This window comes from Emydura macquarii, unplaced genomic scaffold, assembly GCF_026122565.2.
Source record: "Emydura macquarii macquarii isolate MOO-44397 ecotype Brisbane River unplaced genomic scaffold, CSIRO-AGI_Emac_v2 contig_312, whole genome shotgun sequence".
NCBI lineage: Eukaryota > Metazoa > Chordata > Testudines > Chelidae > Emydura > Emydura macquarii.
Genome location: NW_027130449.1, coordinates 8,814,924 through 8,821,619, shown reverse-complemented (window position 1 = coordinate 8,821,619; position 6,696 = coordinate 8,814,924). Strand labels below are relative to the sequence as shown.

At 44.3% G+C, this 6,696-nt stretch overlaps 1 long non-coding RNA gene across 1 annotated transcript in view; it reads right to left on the bottom strand.

The window, feature by feature from the left end:
• Positions 1–286: 286 nt before the first annotated feature.
• The window catches only part of LOC137164120 (uncharacterized), a 123,752-nt gene continuing 117,342 nt past the window's right edge, over positions 287–6,696 (bottom strand). The window contains exon 5 of the long non-coding RNA XR_010922950.1: positions 287–505. This is a non-coding gene — a long non-coding RNA (uncharacterized lncRNA). The remainder of the gene's footprint in view (positions 506–6,696) is intronic.

Genomic DNA, 6,696 nt, shown 5'->3' with positions numbered 1-6,696 from the left:
GTGTGTGTGTGTGTGTGACAGAGAGAGAGAGACACCTTCATATCCTCATCCCTATGAACGAAATAAAGAAATGTCTTTGCCTGTAACTTATTGACCGAGTGCTCTTGGCCCACTAGATGACTTTGTTAAATGACAAGGTCGCCTTGAGTAGGTGGCATTTTAGATACTGCTGCCAAAGAAATCATGACAGGAAAGCCGAAAGAATGAATGGGAGGAAATGGAGAGGGGGGAAGTATATATAAAAAAGAGCCATTATTTAACCAGACCTGGTCAGAGGTAAAGGTTTTAATTCTTTCCAACTGCCATATGTGGCTGCCTGTGGGAGAAAGGCAAAGCCATATTTATCTGACTGAACCAATAATTCATATCTGTTTCAGAAGCCGACTTTGGTGGATTGTAGCGCTACAGCTGTTCTTACTCGAGGTCCAGACTCTCCCGGTGGGAATCACTGTAGCAACACGTCTCACTTATAGGATTCATATGCGGGGGGATAGGAGACCCAGAACTGTAAATTAAAACCTTGTGTCTATTACTTCAATGTAGTCAATTCAAAAGTATTTCGGGCTTCTCAAAACGGTCCTTTCACTATAGAAAAAAACAACACCTCCCCCCCTGCCCTCCTCCAATTTAAAGGAAACAGATCTTTCATGTTTACCCTTCCTGTTTCTTGCAGGAGGTCTTGAAACAGAGGTAAGAATCCCAAGCCCTTTTATACTTTTCCAATAAAATGCAGAGCTCTTGGTCTGGTATGGGGGAGTGAATGTGTGTGTGGAGGGGAATATCATATAGCTGAGAAAAAAAGATGAAAGAAGTAAATGCAAAGGTTCAAACACAGATCTGAATACTGTTGATACCACCATTATTTTGTTGGAGACTGTTTAGCTCCTTGCAAAAAAACCACAACCTGTAAATAAATTTTCAGCATACAGTTTGCAGTTAGATTTACATACAGACAAACAAGCTGTATGCAGTCAAACACAAATGCATGTATTATTTGCTAGATACATTAAAGTCAACAGAGCTAGGTCACTTGCACCATCGGAGGATCAGGCCCATTCTTTCACTCTAGATTGTGTTCGTATCATTGCGGGCTGACCAAGGATTTATCTCGATGATGCTCAGACCCATATATTATAGCCCTTTTAAACGGATGGTTTACCTGGAGCTTTACTGGGACATCATCACTACCCACACTTGGGGAAACTGATGCACAGAAAGGCCCAAAGTTAACACAGCCAGTCACTGGCAGAATCAGGGATAAAATCCGTATCACCTGAGTCCCAGTCCTGTGCTTCATCAATTAGCCCACACCGAAACTGGCATACAGAGTTGCAAGGAGCACTGAAAGTGCAGGAAAGATGTAGACTGCTACCCTGAATCTATTATTAAACTCATGTAGATTAGACAGTCTTGCTTGCCAACATGTATCATCCAACCCAATACATACAGATGGTCATTGTGTTTTGGATGCTATCACTTGTGCTCATTTAAGATATCCTGACATTTTCCATGAGAGGTAGAACGTTAATCTCAGCGTCCTGAGTAAATTCCAGTTCAGGCATTTATATCCTGCTTATAATGGGCCACAGTGTACTTCTTCCGCTTCTGTCTGAAACAGTGTGCTATGCACTGTTAAACAGCTGCTTGTGTTCCACCCCAGAAGTAACTACCTCTGAGCAGAGTGGTAAATGATCACACTCTCCCTTCCTTACGTCAAACAGGCGTTGTGAGACTAATTGATTTGTGGGTTTTGTGTAAAATGTTTTGAGATCCTGGATTGAAAGGTGCTACACAAATCCAAGCTTTTCTTACCACTGGCAGCAGTCCACAAGTGGTGTACGGCACTGTACTTCTGAGAATTACATGTATTTGATTTTACTTTTGTTTTATTTGTGTCTTTTTGGTTTTGACCCATGCATTATGTATGTACTGTGTCTTATTTCTTCCTGTTTCAAAAGAAACAAAGCATTTTGAACTTAAAAAAATATTCTGTATATGTTAGAAAATAATTAACACAGCTTCCAACTAATATGGGCCAAATGCTCAGCTGGAGTAAATCTGTATAGCTCCACCAAATGCAATGGAGCTCTGCCAGTTTATGCCAGCTGAAGATCTGGCCCCACATACTCATCCATTACTGCCTCTCCCCCAGATTTATTATTTTAAAAAAGAGGTGGACAAATTGAAGTCCAGAGAAGAGCAACAAAAACAATAAAAGGTTTAGAAAGTCTCACCTATGAGGAAAGGTTAAAAAATCTGTGCATGTCGAGTCTTGAGGAAAAAAAGACTAGGGGGGAGGAGTAGGGGGAAGAACCTGGTAACAGCCTTCAAATATGTTAAGGGCTATTATAAAGAGGAGGGTGATCAATTGTTCTCTATGTCCACTAAAGGTAGGACAAGGAGTAATGGGCTTAATTTGCACCAAGGGAGGTTTAGGTTAGACATTAGGAAAAGCTTTTTAACTATAAGGATAGTTAAGCTCTGGAATAGGTTTCCAAGGGAGGTGGTGGAATCCCCATCACTGGAGGTTTTAAGAACAGGTTGGACAAACATCAGAGGGGGCTAAGTTTACTGGGTCCTGCCTAAACACAGGGGGCTGGACTAGATGACCTCTTGAGGCCCCTTTCAGCCCTGTGTTTCCATGAATGTGTGACTGCTTTTATTTGTATTGCTGCGCCAGGCCCTTGTGCTAGGTGCTTTGTACAAACATATAACAAAAAAGATGGTCCCAGCCCCAAAGACTTTACAATCTAAGTATGAGACAAAAGGTGGATGAAACAGCAGACATAGAAGCAATCAGCTCAGTGTAATAAGCAGCAGTCACAATACACCACCTGCCTACCCACTGTCGGGTGTTTGTAGGCAGCACAGAAGAGATGGGTTTGAAAGAGGGACTTGCAGGAAATTGGACAACTGGGCAAACCAGACTGGCATTGAGGAAGGAACAGATGTCTCAACGGAGTGAGAGAGAGACAGCCTAGGTGTGGATAGGCCTCGGAAGTGAAGACACTTCCTTTGCGTTTCATGCAGTGGAGAAGGCAGAGCCAATGGAGGGACGCAAAGAGGGGCATAGCCTGTTTGAAACAGCAAGCCATGAAAGTGACATTTGTCTGAGACCTGGTCTACACTGCCAGCGAAATTCAGCGGCAGTGAATTCACTGGGAGCTACGCAAGCTACGCAGAGCAGCCTGCGTAACTCCTGACGACTTCGTAACTTCCGTTCAGCGCCGCACTAAACCACTGTGCTGCGCCGATGGGAAATGCGTACCCGTCAACACAGCGCTACGCTTTTTGGGGAGGTGGTTTTATTAAATCGACTTCCGGATCGACTAAGCAAGTCTTCACTTCCGGATAAATCGATCTGACGGCGGCGAATTCGCAGACATACCCTCAGTGTTTGAATGGATATAAGTGGGGCAGGATGACACTTGTCAAAGCCAGAGTTAATGTTAAGAGATTCTTTAAACCAGGATCCAGATGTCAGATCCTTATTTCCTGTGATACTGGTTGGCTCCAGTATTTGGTTTTGGGAAGCATTACTTAAAACCACATGACAGAATTGTTTTAGTCTCAGAACCAAATGTTTAAAAAAATGTAATATAGCTGGGGTAATACAGCTTCACTTTAACAGGGGGAATGGAACTTTATAGTTGCAATGTATTTATTATCCGAACAAATGTCCACTTAGACTGAATTAGCTACTCCATTGTGTTACCTTCAGCAGTTTAACACAACCCAGCCCTCTAGGGGATGAAATTATTGACAAGATTTTAGCTGTAACACCGTATGCTACGTCTGATGTTCTCTAACTACACATAGCCGCATATCTCTTGAAAATATGAATAGAGAAATAAGGGATGGGTGGGAGAAATGGTGCTCAAAGTGAGGTATTTTTAGCATTTACTACATCCTGGCAGGTGTCGGCATAACACAACTCTGCCAATACACCTTTTAATAAACTGGCTTTGTGTGTGAAGTTATTGCCCATGAGTGGCTCGCTCATCTAGAACATAACAAACCCACTATGATTTCTACATATTAGCTCACACGGTAGGGGAATGTATTTTTGGATACTCCTATCCAGGTTCTAGTCCCAACTGATAGTGTGTTATTTATTATTGATCCTGTTTATTACGGGGTAATCTCTGGGGTCAGCTGAGACTCAGGCTTTGTTGGGCTAAGCAATGCGGTTACAGAAAAAGAGAGTCATTAATGTAATGAGTGTGTCAGAGCCATATAGATTCTTTGCATCCTCAACCCCTGCTATGTAGCATGTTTTGTTCTTCCAGATTTGGGGTTTGAATGTGCAATCAGTTATTTATGGTTCATTTGTGATCTGGGCCAATATTTACAAGCAATTGAGACGAGACCATCAAGCCCATTTTTACTGGTGACCTAACATCCTTTTACATCCTTTGGCTTGGCAAAGACAACCCAACTGGTTGATGCACAGCGGCAGGGGACTCTGGGGGAAGCTTGCACTTCTGGGACCTTCCTCTCCCGTGGGTGATGAGAAGACATGAACGGCCAGGACTGTCAGGCTCAAACCTTTCATCAGCACTCAGGTCCTGATCCAACAAAGACTGATGCACTGATGCATGACAGGAGTGCTCGATAGCTGTCTATAGGCCAAGTGTTATTTAACAGATAAGGTGCCAGAAGAAGGCACTCAAGAAGGTGTGGATCAGTGCTCACCTCCCTCTGGCTCCAGCAGGGATCCCAGCACCTATGGACCCAGGAGGAGCGCTTTGCCGTGCTCCCTGCTACAGCCAGGGGGAGGGGAGCGCTGATCTCCCGTCCTCTTGGCTGCAGCAAGGAGCCTGCACCGGTCTTGTAACCCTGCGGCAACCTGCTCTGCCTGGGTCCTTAGGCAGCGGCTCCCTTCTGCAGCCAGCGGGAGGGGAGCCACAGACCACTTTGAAAGACCCCGCGGGCCACAGGTTAGGAACCACTGCTCTAGAGGCTCTTCACATCAGCTCTTGACAATTAGTCCAGTTGAAGTCAATGGGACTATGCAGATGCTGAAAATTTAGTGTGCACTGAAGTGCTTTGCTGGACTGGGGCCTAAAATCACCCCAAAATTTGAAGGGAAAAAAGAACAAAACCAAAAAAATGGTGCTCATGGAGAAAAAAAAATAGTTGTAATCAAACTCTTGGACCAACGTTCTTCACTGATAAATTGTCCCTTTATGTTTCCAAAGAGATTTTCATAGAGAAATACAATCATTTACAGCCGTGTTTTCAAAGTCTTCCCATCTTTTTATTGGTAAATCGAAGCAGACAGAAAACGGCTTCTTTTGAATTTCCCCAGCTGATGTGTCACGTTGTGCTGTGTGATGGATGGGACTGGGTCTGACAAGTTGTGGCAATTACTAGGTCAGTTGTGACTGATTCAGAAGGAAGCAGCTCTCTGCAGTTTGTGGTTAAAGGGAAAAAAAAAAAACCCCACAACAACAAACCAATCCTCCATCAATTCACAGTTGGTAATAATAAGCCTTAGCACCAACATCATGCTCCACAGATTTGTAACGCCGTGCACACATCAACACCTTCATCCACGCAACGCTCCCATGAAGCCAGTATTACTGACCACATTTTACAGATGGGGATATAGGCACAATTGAGAAATTTTCCCTCCTGCTATGGCACCTATAGCTTAGCTGTCCAGGGGAGAATTCCCCAGGCAGCTCTATGCTTACCCCTGGGGAGGGGCATAATGGGGGTGACAGGAAAGTCTCCTGTAATGTATGCTGCTATGGGGCTTCCCTGCTGCTATGGGCTACTGAGCAATCCATAGGCAGCCCCCAAGGAGGTCTCCCATGAAATAGATCAGCTACTGGCTCCTCTGTTTTACGCCAGAGGGTGCACAGACACCTGTAGCAACCCAAAAAGGCAGACGCAAAGTAGCTTAAAGCGCCTTTTGCCTCTCCTTCCCTATGGCTGCGCCGTTTGGTGCTGTATCTCCAAACGATGTACAGCACGGAACGTCAGCCGGAGAGGTTAAGGCCAACATTAACAAGCAGCTGTGCAATGAGACCGGGGCAGATAAGTTGGGAGGTGTGGACTGATGTAGGGCTTGGCAGGCAATCACAAGCATTTAAAGAGCTGAATCCGCGTGGATTTCCATGAAGCGACAATTTATAGTAGCTGAAGATTTGGTCCTTACGCTGATTCAGTGGCGGAGTCATCATCAGTGTTAAAGACCTTCCCTTGACCAGCCTATCTAGGTATTTATACTGCGCTAATCACTACAGCCAGTTCTCTGGCTATAAACTTTCAAGGAGATGTATTTTTTCCCCCTCCTCTCTCTGTTTTTCCACAACCCCTATTATCATTTGCTAAATATATTACTGCAGAACGTTATTTACTTTGGGTTCAGAGCTTTGAGACTTCCATGGGTCTCCTCCTATACTAGGAATTTAATGAACAAATCCCTGGCGAAGAGCTAGGAAAAACATGTTTCTGTTCTTCATATGGTAGGTGATTGCCTACGGCTCAGAGAGGGATTTGATCATCGTGCCTCTAGTATTGCGGCTTGTGTCCGCCTTCAAGGTGTCTTGAACGCAGAGCAAATCTTGATGAATTTCAGGAAAGTCACACCAGTTCAGATAGAAAAGGTTTCAAGTTCGGGATTGCCCACTTCCCTTGAACACTGGAACCCTCAAAAATGCGAACACTGCTTGAATCAGTTTGGTC